General features: G+C 36.6%; 1 non-coding gene across 1 annotated transcript; it reads left to right on the top strand.

The window, feature by feature from the left end:
- The first annotated feature begins 11,750 nt into the window (after positions 1–11,750).
- Positions 11,751–11,822, top strand: TRNAG-UCC (transfer RNA glycine (anticodon UCC)). Its single transcript has one exon. It is a non-coding gene; the product is annotated as a tRNA-Gly (tRNA).
- Positions 11,823–13,251: the final 1,429 nt, after the last annotated feature.

The raw sequence follows: 13,251 nt of genomic DNA, 5'->3' as shown, positions 1-13,251 counted from the left end.
AATTGAAACAATAACTAGGTCATTCGTTTGTACTGTTTGTTTTTGTCAATTACAGCGCCATCTATCACGTAACGAAAAAATGTTCAATACAGAAGTTACGTATTTTTTCACGGAGAATCAGAATATGCGATAAAAATGGGGGTTCCTATTTAAGATTTCAAAGTTACCCCTCCCTCCCCCGGGTGGTGGGGGCAGGGGGTCGCGTGTGGTATCTTTGGATGTTCCCCTTCGAGGCGAACAACTTTTGTTGCAACTTTTTTAAAATCCGATTTGCAGTTTTCAAGATATTCCCAAAAACAATTTTAAATGCTTCACCCGATAATATATATATATATATATATATATATATATATATATATATATATATATATATATATATATATATATATATAGGGAGGATTGGACAAAAATCTAAAACGTTTACAAAAGTGTGAAAATCATACCTAGTATGGTGTGCGGCCTCTTTTTCCGTCCAAAACAGATTGGATCCGACGTGGAATGGACATATAGAGCTCCTGAATCGTGGTGTGTGGAATTTTGTACCACCAGGGAACAATATTTGGGCAATGGGTAGAACCTGGTCCCCCAAAATGGCCTCATACTCCTTAGTATTCATCATTCCATGCAGGGCTATGATGGGACCTGCAGAAAACCACGATATCACTGTCCATACTGTAACAGAATCACCCCGATGCTTTACAGTTGGGAGCAGACAGTCTGTATCCTAGGCCTGCGACGGTGTTCTCCATACATAAACACGACTGGTTGTTGGAAACAAGGTGAAGGTCGATTCATCGGACCACATTACGTGTTTCCACTGCTCATAAGTCCACGCCTTGTGGTCCTTGCACCACTGGATACGCCTCTTCGCATTTACTGCTGTGACTAGGGGATTGGCGATAGCGGCCCTGCCATGAATTTTCATTTTATGAAGTTCCCGTCGGGCTCTGTTTTCGATGAAACCATGTTCTATAGGCGGGAATTGAGTTCAGACGTAATTTTCATTGCAGTGGTATTCTTTTTTAGCTGCTACAATCCTTTTTAATGCTCTCCGGTCCCTATCTGACAGTAGCTCCAACCAGACGGGCACCAACGATCATGCCTCTTTGGAAGTCTGTCAGGTCGCCCATTTTACCGCACCACTTTCACACCACGACACTCACAGGTGAACTTGTTACTGCTAACGGAAGAGGAAGGTCCACATGACACATTGAAAACAAAAGAACGATCGGCAACCGGAACACGTGTTGTACAGTGGAGGGCCAAACTTACGTGTCCTGTATGAAGTGTTTTTAGATTTTTTGTCCACCTCTGGCCCGGATATATATAGGGCCCGATCCAGGAATCTCTGAGTGGGGTACACTAATAACTACCAGTACATTTGAATTAAATTTGAGTTTTTTAAATGCCTTTAGGCATCTGTGATGTGAATGAGGAATTCCTTTGGAAATGCTAAGTGTCTGCTCTCGAATTCTTTTCCTTCAACCTTCAGAAAATTGACTTAAACTATTGATTTTGCAAAACTCTCTGCTAGCTTCTCACTTTAGGTAGTGTATATTTACAACGGAAGGGGGTGCACGTTTACCGTTTAAATCCGGCCCTGTATATATATATAGTAGGTGACTTGTGTATCTTATTCCGTAGCTCATTGGGTCCCAGACAGGACTCCAGTAAACAGGAAAATATAGTTACAGTTTAAGATGTGATTCGATATTCTGCAAGTATTTATTGTCAAGCGAACAAAATGAAGTAGAATTTTACAAGCGTAAAACTGTTCTAGATTTTAGTATTAATAAAAACTACGAATATGTTTACAGCTCAAAAATAAATTGAATGCTCTTCAATTGTAGTCCTTAATTAGCTATGGTCAAGAAGATGGATTTAAGTTGTTTTGTGTGTGATCAGCTCATTGATTTCCATCATCTTTAATTCTGGAACTAAATATAACTAATTTTATTTTTCGTTTAGAAATAAAATAGTCACCTTTAGCTCGTAACGAAAGAGAGAGCATAGTGCAAAATGTCACTATGGCATTACATTTCGTTATATAAAGAAATGAAAAAAAAACATTTATAGTTGAAAATGTCGGAGGTAATTTGACAAATATTATGAACAATTCTATAATATGTAGAATTAAGTAATGGTTTATAATAAAATAAACTGCAATGAAATGCAGGGTTTATGAAGTTAGCAAAAATATTTGCCTCTATGAGCTGAAATACAAGTTTATTGAATAGATGGGGAAACTTCACCTTGAAATATACACCATGAATTTGATATTCGATAGAATTTGAAATATGTTAAGATCATGGGATCATTTATCATAGGATCATGTTTTATATCTCATTTTGTTCAGAATAGAACATCCTTTCCAACTGTACTACTCCTTTGTCCGTATTATACACCAGAAACTGGAAAATCGAGGAAAACTGGGAGATTTTTCGATTTTTCGAAATTTTTTCATCCCTCTAGTTCGAGCCTGGGTTCACGTAGGGATATGAATTTTTTATGAAAATACGTAGTTATGTACACAATACGTGTGCTAAATTTAAACCCTGCAAAATTTATATTATATATATAATTTACTGCATCGTTACTATTTGGACTAGAGTCATGTTCAAACGCCATTTTCTTCAGTATAACAAACCCTTTCCAACGATACCACTCACATGTCCGTATCATACACCTGGATCGGAAAATTCGGGAAAACCCGGTTTTTTTAAAGGATCCCCCGAAACACTTCACCACTTTGGCCAGTGGCGGCTCTAGTCCGGGGGACCTAGATCTAGGATTCTCTGAGGGGGTGCACCAATAACTACCAGTACATTTGAATTAAATTTGAGTTTTTTTAAATGCTTTATCTGTGATGTGAATGAGAAATTCCTTTGGAAATGCTAAGTGTCTGATTTCGATGAATTCTTTTCCTTCAACCTTCAGAAAATTGACTTAAACTATTTATTCTGCAAAGCTCTCTGCTAGCTTCTTACTTTAGGTAGTGTACATTTACAACGAAATGAAATGAATTTTTTTAGTTTTCAGCCCCACGGTTATAACGGTTAGGCTAAAGGAGACGGTGAGAATGAGAAATGAATGAAATGGTGGAATGAAGAAAGTGGAAGGAAACCCACGTACACGGTGTTTGTCCACCACAAAGTTCACTTGGCGGGAGCAGGGTTTGAACCAGGAACCCATGCACCAGAGGTGAACGCTCTACCACTGAGCCACCGCGGCCGATATATTTACAACAACGCGGGGGTGCACGTGCACTTTTGCACCTCCCTAAATCATGCCCTGCCTAGGACCCCAGTTTTTTGAGTCAAAAAATAATTTATTATTTATATATTTTTGAAAGTTTATAGTAAAGTCATGATATACCTATCATAGTCTGGGGTCTGGCTGGCTCCCCGATTTTTTACCTTCTACATCCGACACTGACTCTGGCCCGGCCCTGGATTCACGTAGGGATCTGAAAATTTCTTGAAAATACGTATTACGTACACAATGCGTGTGCTAAATTTCAATCTTGTATCTTGAAAACAAAGGGATGAAAATTTTTTTGAAAGTCTGAATTTAGGCCACACACGCACGTATAACTAACCGGTTAGCGTTCGCGCCTTTGGCGTGGGAGACCCGGGTTCGATTTCCAGTGGGAGCTCATGTGGTTTGGATTCCACGTTAATCAGTAGGTCCACGTCTCACATAGCATCACTGCTGAACAGGACATTAAACTCAAAATCAACTCAATCATATTATAAAAATTTACTGCGTCGTTACTATTTGGCCTAGAGTTATGGTTCAAACACTATTTTCTTCAATATAACAAGCCCTTTCCAACGGTATGACTCACATGTGCGTATCGTACACCTAAAGCGGAAAAATTGGTAAAAATCAGAATCTTTTCTGAAAAAATCGCCCCCTCTGAATAGTTGCGACCCTCAGCCTCGGGCCCGAGTACACATGGATCTAAAGAATTGAGAAATAGGCCTACTCAAAGGTGCACACAATCAGTGTGCAAAGTTTCAATCTGGTATGTTAGAAACTAAAGGCTTGAAAAAGTTTTGAAATTTCCTCAAGGATAAGTCACTTCCCTCTGTCCCCACTTGGCGCCACCAAGATGACCATCTGATTCCAAAATGCATCCTTTTTTGACCAATAAAAAAAGCCGGCTTAAATACCTGTTATAGAACCTAAATAAGCGCTCAAAGACAACACTTACGCCATGGTATCTAAAGATACCATGAATCCTAAAAGGTTTAACGAGAAGTTGCGTAGTTACGGATTAGTATACAAGGTATATATATATACACTGGCGGATCCAGGATATGATCAAGGGAGGGGCTAAACTATAATTTGCCGTTTTATCCAGTGTAAAGCTGAATTGAAGCCCATTTTATCCAGTGTAAACTTGAGCGTCAAGGGGGGCTATAGCCCCGTAGCCCCCCTTAGATCCGCCCTTGTATATATATATATATATATATATATATATATATATATATATGGGGGGGTGTTGTATGTTTAAATACTTGGGACAAGAATGTATATTTTATCTTTTAATTTAGATATATTCTGTGGACACAAATACAAAAAATGAATTAAAAACCCCAGCAATAAAATGACACTCGTCTTTCAGCTTACTATTAACGATTCTTAAGTGTCTAAATAGGCAACACCGTTCTATATTTCTTTTCTTTTTTAAACATAAACACAATTATATCATTGCTACGGACATGATAATTGCAAAAGCCGCATAATAGTTCTTTTCCATTTCAAGCTCTTTATTTTACTACGGCGAGAACACAAATTACCAAGAAACAGGAATTGTCCTTTCACAAGTGGCAGGTAGAAACGCACACACACACACCACAAGCAAACATCGTGGCCCTGTATTTTTCTGAAATAGTTCACATAACCTCCGAAAGATGTCAGACTCTATTGACCTCTGTGAGGAATATCTCCGAGCGATATCGCCGTGTGTGAATAGAAAATATCTCTCTTGCATATGATAAAAAAATCTCCATCCTTGATGATTTATCATAACGTCTAAAAAGGGCCTAAGAGGCAGAAAACACGTTATTTCGATATATGTTGTTTGTCTACAAGGGAGCACTTCACAACTGATAACTGAGTGATAAGATCTGTGGTATTCTGTTAAACTTTCCTTTAGGCAATTTTAAACGTAATAGACAATATTTGTCTGACCTTGTCAGTGCCTGAGGCAGAAGACAAAATCAATGAAAATGTTTTCAACATAACATTTTCGATTTATGTTTATCTCCTATCCGTTTTTGTTACGATTGCCTCCTTTAGGAATATCAGCTCTCTTTTTTTTTGGCCCCTATAAGGAAATGCTATTGCGGTTTTCCAACGTTCAATATTTTTGGCAAAATTAACACTTTCAAATAAAGCTAAACAAGCATATGTTTCACAGACAAAACAATATGTAAAGTTCTACTTTCCAGTTAGGCAACATTCCTTCAAAAAATTGCAACTATAGTTTGCATCTCACTTTGTTAAAGTATAAAAAATCATTTTTTACTAATAACTTTTACTGCATATGTCATTAGAAAGAACAGTGTTTAAATTTTACGTTTGTATAGCTCGCATAGGAAATCTTTTTTACATAATTACACAGGAAAAAGAAAATACCAGAAACCCTGAAAAAAACAGTAGTCGGCCTATGAAAACCAAAGGTCAGCCATTACTTTAACCAGTACTCAGCCACACTATAGAATTGACTTTTTTAATGGAATTTTAGAGATCAATTCCTCAGTAGCAAATTAAGGGACAAATATATTGCACTCAGAGTTCCTACAAAGAAAAACTACGTGGAAAACAGGCCCGCAACTAGAGAGAGCTAGGGGGCCTGGCCCTCCTAAACTTTTCGTGGCCCCTCCAGACCTCAACATAAAAAACACAATTTAGATATGTGTAAGAGATTTTAAATGATTTCCCCCCCCTAACATATCTCTGCCCCCCCAAACCTCTGTGGCTAGAAGCAGGCCTGGTGGAAAATATATTGCGATACAGGAAAAAAGACTTCTTGTATGATATTTACCATAAACTAAGAAAAATGTGCCTCGGCCTAGACTAGCCTATTTAAAACTAATATATAGGCCTATTTATATTTACATTTATATTTACATTGATATTTATATTTAGCTATGACATTAACCCTTTAATATGACGTTCATTAAGCACATTCAGGACACATAAGCACTTGTTTAGCAGGTTCCTCGTACGATAATACACTGAGGCACGTGCATTTTAAGTGGTACCAGTGATCACAAAAGTGACACCCAGTATATTTAAGTGTATCGTTCTCAATATCACTTATGAACGATTCTTCTTCAGGCCTTAGACGGCATTTCAACAACTTCTTGCGTCTCGTCTTTTTAACTACTAGTGCTACTTGGCTTGACAGTCCTTTTCTTTTTGTTTGACTTAAAATTTTTCCTTTCTTTTGTATTCTCTCCCTTTTTCATTTTAGACATTCCTCTTCTAGTTTTGTTTTCTTTTCATTCTTTACCATCTGATAATTTCTTCATGCTTGGGAGGATACTGCACTTTGAACTTTTTCTCTGGGCACATGTTTGGTAGTTTTGTTTTTGATTGGAGCTAGCCAGAAAAGATGCTAATCAAAGCCAGATGATATGGAAGTATTTTACGAAGGTTTTCTTTGAATTTCTTCTGAGATCATATGGAGTTATTTCTGGCTCTACTGACTGTAGAAACAGAAGCAGACCTTTCACCTTGCGTCGCTTCAGTACAAGATGCCATAACGGATATGTTGTTTTCCTGGTTTGAGTCAGACGTAACGTCTATTTCTGATATCGAAGATATATTTGTAGGCTCTAGACGGCCAATTGCTAAAATTTGGTATGTTCCAGGACTAAGATATCGAGCATTTCACTAGCAAGTATCTACTGATAGCAGATCGATCCTCTTCGGACAGAACAATAGCCTTATATGTGTTCATTAGTGTAGAATAAGAAGACTCTTTGGATAGAGTATCCTCAACGCACCTGATTGCAAAAACATCTGACACTGAGTCTATTCCAGTAGATGCCTTTGGACTGGTTGAAAGAAACGCTAAATCACGCGTTCTTAAACTGTTAGACATATTTTCCTCACGCTCATAGTGAGTTAGAATGTAAATATTTATGATTATTCTGTATTGGTTCGGCAATCAGGCAACTCTAGGAACAGAGCAGATAAGAACAGATAATAATAATAATAATAATAATAATAATAATAATAATAATAATAATAATAATAATAATAGTTGAAGAGCAATTGCAGCCTTGGAATTAAAAACGTGCAGAAACGCGACATTGTGCGGAGTAATTTAAAAAAATAAATCAATTAGATATGGATAACCCTTACTTCCTCATAGCTACCTTAGATTAAAAGACTAAGTTATGATCAGGGTTAAAGGCGTCGATCCTGCTAGGGCCCGGGGGCCCGGGCCCCCAAAGCTTATGTAGGGCGAAGCTTAGGGTAAAATAAATACTCATTACCTGTCCTTTTTAAATTTTAGAGAAATAATTCAGACCAGCCATAAATCCTTAACCTTTTTTCTCTCAATTCTAGAAAAATACAAGAATTGAAATGGTTACAATACCAGACTGATATTAAAGTACGGGACAAAAATAAACGACCAACATCGTCATAAGTTTTAATGGCATTTTCGATCGTTTAATTTTGTCCCATACTTTATAACTGTATTATACTTGTATGATGCAATTAGTGACATCATAACAGTTACTTTTTCATTAAATCGTTAGAAAAGTCTTCTACGTATTAGTTAAGTGTCTTAGTTGTATGTCATGTGTCATTTAAATTGAATGAATGATAAGTGGATGACTACTGGAGTATATGTATCCAGTAGTCGTCCGTTGAAAGTAATGGGGTGCTGACCATTGGAAATTGAAGTGAAGAGTCATTTCTAGTAGTCAGCCCCTAATGGCTGACTACCGGAAAACGTTATCAAAAATGCAACTTGTAGTCAGCCCCCCTTATTTCTACGCAATATCTTGTTTTGTATCATAAACCACGAATTTTTGATAAGCTACGATACTTTCATGCATAGAAGAAAGCAATAACTCGTACTATTTTACAATAATATAATTTTAACTTAACTTTGAAGTAAAGCTTCTTCCTTATTTTTTTATTAACAAAATGCGCACTTTGCTCACTTGCATCAGCAGACCTCAAATGATAATTTTTCTTTTCTGCCACGAGGAGTCACACCAGGCCAGAACAAATGAGGTTGAATACTGGAGCTCTGATTTAAGTTGTAGTTGATTATTTGTATGATAACAAGCTACTGTATGTTTATTTAATATGCTTTTTACTGAAAAATGGCTGACTACTGGAGACGGCTGACTTTAGGCACACTTACCCTCCTAACTAACTAACTAATTCTATGGCCTATGGAACCCGGAGGTTCAATGCCGCATTCACAAAAGCTCTCCACTGACTTCTATCCTTAGCTAACTGGATCCAGTTTCTACTTTGTATTCCTATTTCTGCGAGATCCATCTTAATATTGTCCTCCCATCTGCGTCTAGGTCTTCCTAATTATAAGCTCAAGTAATATGTAACATAATAATAACAATAATAATAATAATAATAATATCTTAGTATCAAACTTTAAGCGATTTTTATATGATGCATATATTCATGAAAATAGTCACTACTTGTTATGTACTGATTTGGTGTTCCCCTAGGGTTACTAGGAATTGAAATCAGGATCTCTGACTGTACAGTCCAGTATGCTAACTGTATGACCACAGAGCACGGATCTGACAAAAACATTTTCATAACGTTTTGCTACTCCTCTTTTTCCCGTATCGATTAAAGTGCCATCCGTGAAGGAATTGTTTTCAATTCTGGGTGAAATCAGTCACTTTTTTCTGGAGAATCGAAATGTCCAATAAGAAATGGGGGTCCCACTTTAAAATTTTAAAGTTACCCTTACCGCCAAAGGGAATGGGGATAGCGGGTTTTGTTTGGTATAATTGAACTATACATATAAAGCAGAAACATATATTCTCATTTTGGGCGGGTGTTTTCAATTTGATATTAACTTAGAAATCTATTTGAACTTTCGTAGTGCTAGCATTTCCATAGCGTCATCTTCGTATACAAACAGATTATGAATAAAAGTGACAGAGGTTTGAAAGCTGACAGTTTATCTGATTTTGTTTTTATAACCAATTCAAATGTTAAAAATGTAACGTTGTATTTAGAAAAAATAAAATATCCTTATATTGAAAGAAAACCGGACTGGGAACCGAACCGTCAATCATTACTGTAATTTCAAGCGCCTCGCTAAACCCACTTATTTTCTTCTTAATTTACGTCGCGAAAGGCGGCCCCGAATTTCACTTACCAAAGTCTGCTTTCCCCTTATCAGTACTTTCTGTATATTTCCTACTCGGTTATACACGTTTTACAGTAACCTTGAATGATAGGGACACAGACACGTCGAGAACATTTAAAATTCCAAAAGTTCTCCCATCGGGAATCAAACCCGGTACCCTGTACACCACAGACACACATGCTAGCCACTAGACCACACAGCCAAGTTATAAAACCAGCGCGTTTTAATAATTCTACTGGAAATGCACGAGATATGCACTTGTAATACATTGAGTGATTTATTCGAGAGAGGCAAAGCACTTTACTTTGAATTCATTTCTTGGTTTCGTTTCTACTGTGTTGATTCTTTGTATTTTTCGTACATTACTTGAAAAAGCAAATACATTTTTCGCTACGGTGTCCAGAAATACTATTTTAACTGATCATAAAACAGAAATCTTTCGGTGAAATAATATGGGGCAATGTGTGCTATTCTAGTTTTATACCGAGTTCCTTCGTAGCTAAGCGGTTAGCATACGCACCTTTGACGTAAGAGACCCGGTTCGATTCCCGGTGTGAGCTCATGTGGTTCGGATTTCACGCTAATCAGTAGGTAAACGTCTCATATAGCCTCGATGCTGAAAGGAATGTTAAAATCAACTCAACATTATTTTATACCATCAATTGAAGCAAAAGGTAGACGATACTATCCTGTTAAAAACATGCATTTATTTATTTGGCACATATTACAAAGCATCGGACTACTTGCGACACTTCAAGAAAAAGATGCTTTATGAATATTAAGTCGCTTCAAGCGTTCAAATCGCTTTGTAAAAATCCAGATTATGAATTGCAATAACTTTTTACGTTGTAATTAAAATTACAGCATATATTGTTTTCTATCTCTCTCACATACTTTCTCTCTCTCTCTTTCTTTCTCTATATATACACACCTGTGTATTACAATAGATATCACAACATGAATAATTTTCATTTTGGACGTGTGATTTAAGGTTGGTATTCAAATCAGAAAGTTGTTCCCATTATAACAATGTTAACGTTCCTCATTTTAGCGTCTTCGTATATAAATGATGACAGGGTGAACAAATGTAACAGGCTTTGAAACGTGATAGTTCATCTGATTTTTTTTTCAAGCACTTCAAAGCAGAACTTTATATTTAAAGAAATGTTTCCATATGTTGAAAAAAAATCAAAACTGCCGGGAGGCAGACTCGAACTGCCGCCCTCCGATGCTAGACTTTCAAGAACACTACTAAACACGCTTGACCACCGAGACAATTCATGAAAGAATATGCTGTAATAATGCTCATATATCGCTCCAAGCGCACGTTCACACCTGAAGTTTTAAATAGTCATTTTCTCCCTATATCAGTAATTTCAACTGAAGATATTGACTAATTTTGCATATTGGAACTGTGCATGAAGTGTGAATTGCATATTAAACGCAGAAATACGTAGTTGACTCTTCAGTTCATGTTTCTGTTCAATAGCTTCACATGTTAGTGAGTGTTTCCTAATACCTGTGTCATTTTCCCTCTTTTTTCCCACGGGATATTCTTCGTGTAATTATTTGACACACTAAGGTTTCATAAGATTAAAAGTTTTTTGCTTATAATGTTCTTATTTTGCTTTATTTTGTCTCTAAAATAATAAATAATTATGCATTATTACACTGCTTTGTTAAGGAAAGCACAAAGAAGCGATAATATAGTCAGAAAAGCGAGTTATTAATGAAAATGTGGAAGTTACAGTATATGCGAACTTTTTTTTTGCGGATGAGGATACCATGATTTTAGAAAGAGATTAAGGTGGGACATAACCAAATAAAATGTTCGGAACCATTGTTCTAAATTAAAGTGATAGAAGAAAACTTTTATTATATATTGAAGTAAGAGAAAATATAAGATGTTTAGACGAGAAATTTGTATAATCTTGAAACTATTCTGAAAGCCTTTTCTATGTTTTATTGAATCATGGCTATTGTATTGTTTGTTGAAGTTTAGCGTTCGTTTTCAGCATCAAGGCTATGTGAAAAGTGATACTATAGTGGAATAAGTTCCACCCTGATCTGTTCAATGTTTTCTCACCGGAAATCAAACGCATGATCTAGTGTACCAATGGCGTGCGCGCTAGCTCACTAGAGCAGCAGAGATTCCATAGTTGATCTTATAAATGAGAATGCATTATTTACTAAACAATAGGGAGTACAATGTTGTTGAGCAAAATATCTTATGGACTATATATAGTAGTAGGTATGCATATAACTTTCTCCACGTTAAACAAAAATTGATTTCATGGTTTGCTGAACAAGTGAAGAATTTCTTTCTCTTTATATTAATATTGTAAGGAAAACGAAGTAAGACAGAGCGATGGTGGTGTAATGGTTAGCATAGTTGCCTTCCAAGCAGTTGATCCGGGTTCGATTCCCGGCCATCGCACGCTATGTTTTTCAAAATTAATTCTCTACCTTTCTGGCCATCCTTTATGGGAGTGAAATAATATTAATAATAACGGGAATGATCTCATGGTAAATGATTTCTTGCTGGAGCTGAAGGAAGTAATTTTAATACTCCTATTATCTCCAAGATGACCTTATAGCAACCAAGTGCAAATTAAAAACATCTAAATTTGTAGAATTCCTCATTTTGGCTTAGACAAAAGATATTTCCTCGTTGTAGTTGGTGTAATTTTTTTCTTGCTGTAGGAATAAGTACAACTTTGTAGGTATAGTTGAAATGTATACATGGTGTTTCAAAACAACATCGACAACGTTTGGGAGGTAGTTGCTGACATCGAGACAAGACAAAAAGCGTAGACCAACCTAGGTGCACAAGTGTTTCCTTTTGGTATTATAGGTTGCCAAAAACACGAAAAAATGAATTTTTGATGCCCATGGCTCCCCCCCCCCAAAAAAAAAGCAGTCGGGACGGTAGGACGCTCGAATCGAACATCGGCCTTCTGAATGTTAATCCGAGGTTCTAACGCCTGAACTCAGTTGGAATCCGTAGTGTACTCCCGTCCATGAAATGACACAAGACTACTACGTGTGGATTCTATAGAATCTAGGGCGTCGATTTCTCTGTAACTTTGAGGATTCATTCAAATGCAGAATGCATATATGAGGGTTTTAAGACAAATTGAATTCAAATTATGCTAAATATTGTATATTTATAAATACAATGCGGGGTCCACATGAACTTTGAGAGGCTGTCCCTGCCTCCAAGGATCGGTAACTTTGACAGATCGGTATTCGGACAAATTCCCCCCGGACAAAATCTCCCCAAAACACACCGAGACATAATCCCCGGTGAAAAAATGCACCTAGGACTAAATCTCCCCGGACAAATTCCCACCGGGAAAGTAACTTTTAATGAAACCTCTGTTAGTTCCTCAAGCTCTTGTGTTCAATGGGTTTATATATACTAAACAAAAAAATCCCGCACATGATAATATTTGCTGGACTTATATCCGGAAGAAAATGGAAAATTGTTTAGGAGCAATAACATCGGACAATTTACACATTGCCCATGAGTGTTATTTTATGGGGAATAATTCATTTCGGGTTCAGAAATTTGGCTATTCATTAGTTAAGATTGCCAAAATTCAATAGAGTGAAAACATATATGTTCACATTTGTCACAGCAGAAAGGTACCACTTAGGGTTTTTTATTATTTTATTTAATTTATTTATTTATTTATTTTACCATTTGGTATAATCATTTAATTGAATATGGTAATCTGATTGAAGACAATTTATAATTTCTGTTTGCTTAACTAGAAGATTTCCTTTTCATCTCAGGTCGCCACGAAACAGCACAGTATGAAGAAACGTGCCGGTTCATCTCGTGAAGACACTGGTGTAATATT

The sequence above is a fragment of the Thermobia domestica genome, chromosome 7, assembly GCF_964235325.1.
Source record: "Thermobia domestica chromosome 7, izTheDome1.hap1.1, whole genome shotgun sequence".
Lineage (NCBI taxonomy): Eukaryota > Metazoa > Arthropoda > Insecta > Zygentoma > Lepismatidae > Thermobia > Thermobia domestica.
Note: the sequence above shows the minus strand (reverse complement) of the source record. Positions and strands in the feature narration are given on the sequence as shown.